We start from the raw sequence: 9,201 nt of genomic DNA, 5'->3' as shown, positions 1-9,201 counted from the left end.
GACTCGAAAGAGCGGCAGACTGGGCAGAGAGGACAAATTAAACAACAGAAAACCGTCCTAGCCGCGGATCTATTTTTCCATCGCCGGTGCTTTTCCGGTGGGCCTGCGCACGCCGTACTGCCAAGGGCGCGGGTCTTTACAAAAGAAGTAAACGTTCTCTGAATGTTACCGCGACTACGAAACAGCTGCAGAACGCGCACAGAACAGATGGAAACAAAGCAACCAAAGTATGGTGGCTAGAGTCTAGCCACCATAACCAAAGATTCAGAAAATACCAGCAGCGGCCGCTCTAGTACAAATATTTTGTGCACAGATCTGGTGCCACTTCACTGCAGACAGAGAAGCAGAGGGGCTACCACAGGGGCTACTCTTCTGCAGACGATAGGACCATATATTCAGGATAGCCACACGTGTTGCAGTGGCGCACCGACGGGGGGGGGGGGGGGAGGGGGGGATTCGGGGGTTGTAACCCCCCCTGAGGCCGACTTAAGCCCCCCTTTTGTTTAACTCCTTTTCTTTCCTTACGTATATGAGTGCTGCAACTAAGATGTAAGACGCGCAATCGTCTGCACACTTGCAAAAAGCGCATTTTTTTGACAATTTCCCCTGAATAAATCGAAATTAGTGCTGTTTAGATGGTATTGGCAAACTGTCCACGCCCCCCCCCCCCCCCCCCCCCCCGGCAGAGATCCTGGGTGCGCTACTGGCGTGTTGGTCGTATGAGCCGCGAGCAAACAAGCCACTCTGCCGTAAGTACGTCGGCACATTGAAGTTATTCTAAGCTTATTAGGCGGGCTACTTTCAATTTGTGCTTCAAGAATGCCCTTAGCAAATCTTGCTGCCATGTAGTGGACGCAAGTTTTGAGAAGCAAACTCGACGATTGTCCTTGGCTGGATATCCCAAGCTGATGCAGCCCACAAAACACAAAACGTCTTAAAAACTTCTCGGAACGGCTTAAAACGGCTAAAGACGTCTTGGTCTACGCGAAGACGTTAAACAGATGTTTCTGGAAACATTCTGTAGCAGGAAGTACGGTTAATCAAATATGCTATTGTGTTTCAGCCAGGGGCGTAGCCAGAAATTTTTTTCGGGGGGGATTCATCGGCCCGACCGGGGGGGGGGGGGGGGGGGGGGGGCAAGCGTCTGCTTTCCTCTACGTGACGCGATCGATAATAAATATTGGTAGTTTAAGCACACTCTATGTATGTATATCAAAGCCATGGGACCCCCCCCCCCCCCCCCTCGCGTGTGTGTGTGCTAGAGCACTGCACGGGCTCGGGCTTACCCGAAAGCCTGGGCCGGGCCGGGTAGAACTGTTTTTTCACGGGCTCGGGCTGGGCTCGGGCACGGCGTGTGCTTTTCGCCCCGGGCCCGGGCCGGGCTCGGGCTTTCTGGTGGTGTGCATGTAACGTGCAGTGAGTTACTCTCGGGCGACTGAACTCTGAAAAACATTATTTTTCGGTCTCGGGCCGGGTTCGGGCTGGCTTCGAGTCGGGCTCGGGCCGGGCTCGGGCCTAAGGTAAAGGGGTGGCGGGCCGGGCCGGGCGGGTAACGTAGATTATTTCCGGGCCCGGACCGGGCCCGGGTCTCGCCATAAAAGTTTTGATCGGGCTCGGGCGGGCCACCCAACGTAATAACGGGCCCGGGCCGGGCCCGGGCTGAAAAAATCGGCCCGTGCAGTGCTCTAGTGTATGCTTGTGAAGAAATTAAGTAAAAAGCAATGTAAGCTCAGTAAAATACAGTAAATACGACAGGTACAGTGGGCGTTTGGAGCAACCGTCTCTCATCGCGCCACTCAATGGACCAGTCTTCGAAAACGCATCATTGAGACGACCCGCCCGATCGGAGAAGACATCATTAATTGTTAATCTCCGTCAAGCGTAGATGGCGTCGTCCTCGTCGGGGCGAAGTGCGTTTCACAAGTCAAGGACGGCTATACACGTGAAAATGCACGTGTGACCATACAGGCTATATACCTACTCCCATAGCAATAGCTTGTTCGCTGCGTCTTTGCGCTAGAAAACTGAAATACGCGCAAAAACGAGTAATGCTTTTTTTTTTTTTTTTTACGAAGCTTTCGTCGCCTTGCATTTCCTGCGGCAAGTGCATGGGCCGCTGTGTCTTCCGCTGTGTGCGAGCGTGCAGCCGTCATTTGCCTTTACGTCAACAGATTCAGAATTGTACAGAATATTTCACCGCACTGGATAGTTATGGCATGTGTACGCACTTTAAGTAGTGCGTGCGAGTCATTTCTGCTTCACTTAGGCCGGTGCAAACAGGAAGCGGCCTTGTACCTCACAGAATCTCGACTGATTGGTGCACTAGTGATGCAGGAATGAACTCCGGTCTTGTTCAGTGCATAGTGCACATAATCAATTTCTCAAGACGCGTGAACTCCGACGAGAACTGTCAGCGCCTGCAACAAGAGTTTACTTACGCTGTACTGCGCACATGTAATCCATGCTTGTCGGCTGTCTGTTTCGTGCATTCTGTTGCGAGTCGGTGGAATGTCACTGCTGGCACCAACCCTTTGGTGTGTACATTGCTGGTTTGGGATTCCACAACACCACAGCAACTACCAGCCTTTCGTAATTGCTGGTTTGGGATTCAGCAACACAACAGTAACTACCAGCCTTCCGTAGGGGCGCAATCGCAAACGAGAGACGTTTTGCGCTGCAGTCTATGGCTACGTTCACACTTGGGAAGCGGCAAGCGGGTGGAGAGGCCAAAGCAGCCGGAAAGGCCAAAGCGGCCGGAAAATATTTTCCGCGCATGTCCAAGTTCACATTTCTTTTGCTACCACCGCGGCCGGCGCTGCCGCTTCCGTCCACATCCATCTAGTCTGCGTACGTTTGTCGGCGTGGTGGCGCTCATTATCGCATTATTTCGAGCGGTATGTTCATTCACTGACCCACCCGTCATCAAAAGTGATCATCTTGCGCAATTTCGCGTGTCATCTGCGACCTTCGGTAAATTCCTCCTTGGCGTTCTGTAATTCTCCTCACACGGGCGCGGTAGCGCTGTGTCACAGGTTGCTGCCTAGGCGTGATTATATTTTTTTAATAGCTTTTATTTACAAGTTGTAATAACATTACATCATTTTGTATTATTTTCGGCCCCTACAGGACACGAAAGTGGCAACGGGAACACCAAAGCTAAAACCCGGGTTGGCCCTTTGTGTTGAGGCTCGCCGAAGCCTGCGCGTTCTACGTGAGACCTACGCTCCCAATCTATCGTCGCGACGAGAAAAGCACCCCGCGACTTCTGCAACATACCGTGCACGTGCGAGGAGAATTATGGAGCGCCAACGAGGAATCTGCCTAACCATTGTCTGTCATGGAAGTGGAAGAAGAAATGGCTTTTATACTTCTACCTACTTGTTTTCTAGAAATGGACAATGAATAAACGGAAGACAAGAAAACCTCGGAAACGGCGGTGGTGGGTTCGCTTGGCTTTGCAAAAGCGCGAGAAGTTGGGTCACGCGACTCCGTTGGCTTCGTTGCCGCGCCTCCGGTCGCGCGACGTTGAATACTATCGCGAGTATTGCTGACAGTACGTTTTAGTACTTCTCTTGTCGTAGAGCAAGGGGTGGTTCTTGATCGCGTCGATCAGCATTGCAGCCTACACTTTTGGTGCCATGTTCAATGTTACGACCGGAAGTTTACATGCTAGTGTAGCTTCCGGTCGAGCAGAACGACTTTCCGCCACGTTTCCGCTTCGCCATGGCGAAAAAATCGGTTTTTCTGCCTGTTTTGCCGCCTAGGCGGGCGGATTTTTGCAAGATTTTGCCGCTTCCGCCAGCTTCGAGACCAAGTTCCTACGCGAACGCGGCCTAACCGGCACCTGAAGGGAAGCGGCGGAAATGTATACCGGAAATTTCGACCACCTGGGGACTTTAACGTGCACCTAAAGTAAACGGGCCTCGAGCATTTTCGCCTTCATCTAAAATGCGGCTGCCGCATTTGTTGCTTCATTTGCTGCGCATTTGTTGTTTCAGAATGCGGCCGCCACATTCGCGCCTAAAACCTCACAGAGTGTCAAGGCCTTGACAAACACCGTGACAGTTTTTTTCCATATGCAGACATGATTCGCTGTAAATTACCAACCCAAACGGAAGCGCCCAGGAATGAAAGTGTGAAAGTAGCACCGGCTTCTTGAAATACGTCAGCGCGAAGCGACGAGAGCAAAGGGTGGGTTAGTGGGGGGGGGGGGGGGGGGGCAAAAAATTTCGGGGGGGGGGGTTTGAACCCCCCCAACCCCCCCCCCCCCTTGGCTACGCCACTGGTTTCAGCTGTGGTAACATCCCACCTCTGGCGTCACCGGATTATACATTGGTTAACGTCTTGAGAGCGTCTAACTCAAGAACTTATTTAGATGTTTTTGTCAGAAAATGTGCGACATGCTTGGGCGTGCACTGTGAAAGTGAAAAAGATTTAAAATGCGCGTGCCCGACGTGCAGCGTTACATTCCGTGCGACTTTAACAAGCCATATGCAATCCATTAACGTCGCATCCTACACTCTAAAAACAGCTGCACCCTTTGGGGTGCATTTTTGCCACACAACAATAATCGTCATCTGTCTTGCTTGCGTTTCCTATCTTGAAAACTCTGCACTTGCTACTTTCCTGTCGAGAACGCTGTGTCACGCTGATAACGCTTTTGTCGTTCGTGACCGAGAAGTACCGGGCGCACAGCGTTAAAGAAAGGAAAGCCACGCAAGCCAGATGAAGCCATATTTTTCAACAGTTGTGTGCTCATCAATCAACTTAAGGTAAACATATAGAAGCATGCTAGGCTTGACTGTTTTGTTGACTGTCTCTTTTTAATTCCTATGCCGCTCTCTCTCTTTCACGGAACCACAAGGCCTGCTGGCTTCCATTGTTTTTGTGTAGTTAAGGTAAGTCACATGGTTGCAAGCCAGACGTTGGCTGTTTTTTTTTTTTTTACTGTCACTTTTTTATTTCCTATGCAGCAATTTTACTCTTTCACGGAACCACAAGGCCTGCTGGCTTCCATTGTTTTTGTCGAGTCAAGGTAAGTCACATGGTTGCAAGCCAGAGCCTGAATGTATGCTTATTCGGTCGCTTTGTTTATGTGCGTGCACAATCTCTGCATTGTTTCCATACTTTTGGCATTTGAACATGTGTATGCTGCTACAAATTTGTTGATCTTGCTGTAGGGCATATGTTCTGCAAGCAGATGAACAGGGGCCAAACGGTGTTTGTTTCGCACAGTTTCATGCACATCTAATTAATCTTAAGGTAAACCTGTAGGAGCATGCAAGGCTTGACTGTTCTGTTAAGTGGCTTCTTTTGATTTCTATGCACCTCTTTTGTGTATTATTATTTCTTATTTGGCACCATGTGGCTGCCTGGCTGCCATTTCTGTTAGTCATGGTAAGCCAGAGCTTAGCTAAAATTGTATTGCTGTTTAAAATACTTGCTGTTTACTGACAACTGTGGTGTTTATATATAGTTTACATACTTTTTGTTCACTTTTTTCTTCACTGTTGCATTACAGAGCAAACTTCTGTGGGCAGCCAGTGGTATATCCAAGAGGGAAGGGACCTGGATTGCTGTGGTTACTGCAGCCGCGTCTTATTTTATGTGGTCACCTTTTCTACTGTATTTAAAAATTTTGTAAAATAATTCTGCATGTCCTTTAATTTATTAGTCAATAAAGCCGCTTTCTCACAAGGTCAGGTTGTATTTTTTTCTGCGTGTTGTTATGCACATTTGATATATGTTAAAACATTTATTGCAAGTTATTATAAATAATATAATGTAATGCTTCAATTTATTTTTCAGTTCTATATTGTAACATATGTACTATGAAGCTAGCATACGGATGCATGGTATGCTGAAGTGGCCATTAATTTTGCTTACCACGTCACTGTAGGATGACAATCTATAAATGCTGCTTTAAAGATAGCTATAAAGGCCTGCATATTGTTTCTGAAGCCATTATGCTTTATGACTTAAACAATACGCAGGCTTTTATAGCTTAATTAAGAATTTTGCTAGACGTCCCCAGAATTCTGCTATAATTTATAACAGAATTCTGGGAACGTCTAATAAAGTTATTAACTTGTTCTTGTCAAGATGTTTTATAAAAGCCTGCATAATGCTTCCGAAGCCATTATTACAGAATTCTGGGAACATATAATACAATTCTTAAAGTTGTTCTTGTCGAGATGTTTATTAGCCAACTTTTAGCGTAACGTTAGCACGGCTTACTGAAGTACCCGTAGACGTCCACGGCTAGAAAATGTCTTGACCAGGACAGCTATTGGACTTTTGAATTATCCGTTCAAGACATCTTTTAGACATCAAATAGCTGCTTGTGTGTTTCGTGGGAGGTGCCTGTCGTGGAACGCATTTTACGAGAAGGGCGACCCAGCACGCCGAAACCTGTTGCGGATGTTTCTCCCGGCAAACGGCACAATACCACAATAAAGGTATTCTTATTATATTATTATTATTAAGTAAGTGTTGTACCCGAGGTGCACGGGGTATAACTTGAAAAAGATGGCCCAAAGGGCAAATGTTAAGAGTGTTTTTTTTCTGCTCCCAACAAGCTCGCCAAACTTTGCAAGTTGACGGATCCAAATGCCGTCCCCCCGATAAGTGCACTAAGCATCACCGAAAAAAGTTCGCCGAGTGTGCTCACCGCGTGGTGTACAATATCCCGCTTTCATGTGGGAAGCAATACATCGGGCAAACTGGGCATTGCCTTAATGATCGGATCCGCGAACACCGCAATAATGTAAAAAATGGCACCGGTGGGTTCTTGGCGATTCATTGTCGCGATCACGGCTGCAAACCTATCGAGGACGAGTGCACAATTGTGTCCCGTGATAGGACGCAGCTTAATCGTGAAATAACTGAAGCGCAGATGATTGCAAAACCAGGTGATAAGTGTGTTGGTTTCCCTTCACTGGCTCTCACAGAAAAAGAACTAAGTTTCTTGGAGGCGGCATCACTTGACTCGTAACTATGTTACACAAATGCGCAAACCTTTTAGTCCATGTAAGCGCATGCGCAGTATATACTGCTTCACAATAAATTGTGAAGCAGTGGCACAATAAATTTAGTTGAAAGTTTGCGCTTGATGTGTGTGTTCTTCTCTGCCGTCCATGTCCTTTTGTTGCGCAATAATACTTTAGTAATAGCTTAATCAGCTCCGAAAGCGCTTTTGCATGTTCTCTGAAGCTGTGATCAAAGCTTCGTGTCGTCCACCTAGTCACCGTCTATGATATCTCCTAAAACAGAGGTTTTCTAAGCCGCGCTGGCGTCATACACTTCCATTGTAAACAAGGAGGCAACGGAGGCAGTTGAGGCAAGCAATGGACGCGTCACCACGTGATCAAATATGGCAGCGCCCACGGGATCGCCGCGAGAATATGGTTACAGTGGCTCGAAGTGGATTGGGCCGCATCAAGGTCGCGCCGTTGGAAACTGCTGGCGGTACAGCTCGGCAGGGTCATTCGTACTACTTCGCGCGCTGGTATTTGCGTTCAAACCGCTCAAATGGTGTTCATAATTGCATATGACATGTACTAATGCTTATGCCTTAAGAATAAATTCCTTTCTTCTTTTTTTTCTTTCTTTTCTTTGCTTCTTTTAATGCCGCTCGGTGATGCGCGTGCATTGCGACCGCAGTGTCGGCTTTCATTCTGCTATGTTATTGTACGGTTCCCTTTGGAAATAAGTATTTTTCTCGTTCTTCAAGCAGCATGTATCTCTCGTGTGTATTGCTGCCCATATAGTTTTCCATCAGTAGGTCTTGCGAAGCGCAGACTAAGAAACATATGTAACCTGCCTGCTTGCCGCTTCAAACAAGTAAAGCATATATCCGGCGCCTTGTACTCAGATTTACGAGAAGCATTGTTATAGATAAAAAAAGAGTAAATTGCAGCGCAACATTCCATTCAAGTTTCCGACTTCCTCGTGTAACAGAATGCGGAGTATAAAATTGGTACGGGGTCATTTATTGCGGTCGGACCTCGAGTGCCGAAAACGGTTTTAATTAGTCATTCTATATGCTAATGTTTGGCCGTAAGCCGTACGTGGAATTTTTTTTCCAGTCGATACTTCAAAAAAGAAAGAAAAAGAAAATAAGGAAAGCCTGCGCGGTAGCCTAATTAGTAGCTATATAGTGGATACGGCGTTGCGCTGCTAAACTGGAGCTCGCAGGTTTAATCCAGGTTGCGTAATTCGATGGGAACGAAATGGAAAAAGACTCGTATGCTTCTATTTAGGTGCACGTTGAAGAACCCCGGGTGGTGAAAACTAAACCGGGTGCCTCATAATCATATCGTGGTTTTGCCATGTAAAACCGAAGAATTTGTTTAAATTAAAACGAAAAGACAAAAGGGCAGGTGGCTGCGTTCTTCGACTTTTGTCTAGGGGTGTAAACAACAAATTATTCTCGAGTCTGATTTCTGAGAAAAACATTATATGTTACGCTTATCCTATATTTCATACATAAATGTAATGCCGTTCCCAAATGTATGGCCGCTCAACTCAGAGCTTGTATATTATAAACGGCTACTTTCAGTTATCCGGTGCAGTATCATAACGACAATAATGAAACATTTAAAGGAACGGCATGTCTCACATACACGTAAAGATATGTGCAGATCTGTTGCGTTCGTTGAAGAAGATAAGGGTGGTACCACATGGGGCACCCAGTTTTAATGGTTTGCAAACATGGTGAGACTGTCAAAAAAGAAAAAGTTTTCCTTGACTGAATCAAGTTAGCAGATTTACAGGCTGTCCCCAAACGGGGGCGTTTATATTGAATGACAGCTAGGAACTTGCTAAGCAGGACTTATTAACACCCGTGCGTTAATTCTCTCAGGAACTGCGCCTCTGCGCAACAGCCACGACTCCCCGGCAGCACAATCATTCGGAATAACAGTCCTCACTTGCATCGGTCCCTCACCTTTGAGACTTCAAAGGTGCTGTTATGCGTTACATTCGAACGGAAACGACTATTCGGCGTCGTAGAGTATATTATAACACTTATATATATATATATATATATATATATATATATAAGATGGTTTTGCCTGCTATGAATATCGTTTCTGCGAATGAGAGTTTTATGGTGCAGTATTCACTAATAAGTCTGTTTGTTACTGCAAACACGTGCGCTTATTCCGGTCGGTAGTTCTCACTTTTTCAATTAGTGCATTT

This window comes from Dermacentor silvarum, chromosome 8 (genome assembly GCF_013339745.2).
Source record: "Dermacentor silvarum isolate Dsil-2018 chromosome 8, BIME_Dsil_1.4, whole genome shotgun sequence".
Taxonomy (NCBI): domain Eukaryota; kingdom Metazoa; phylum Arthropoda; class Arachnida; order Ixodida; family Ixodidae; genus Dermacentor; species Dermacentor silvarum.
This window is presented reverse-complemented; position numbering follows the sequence as displayed.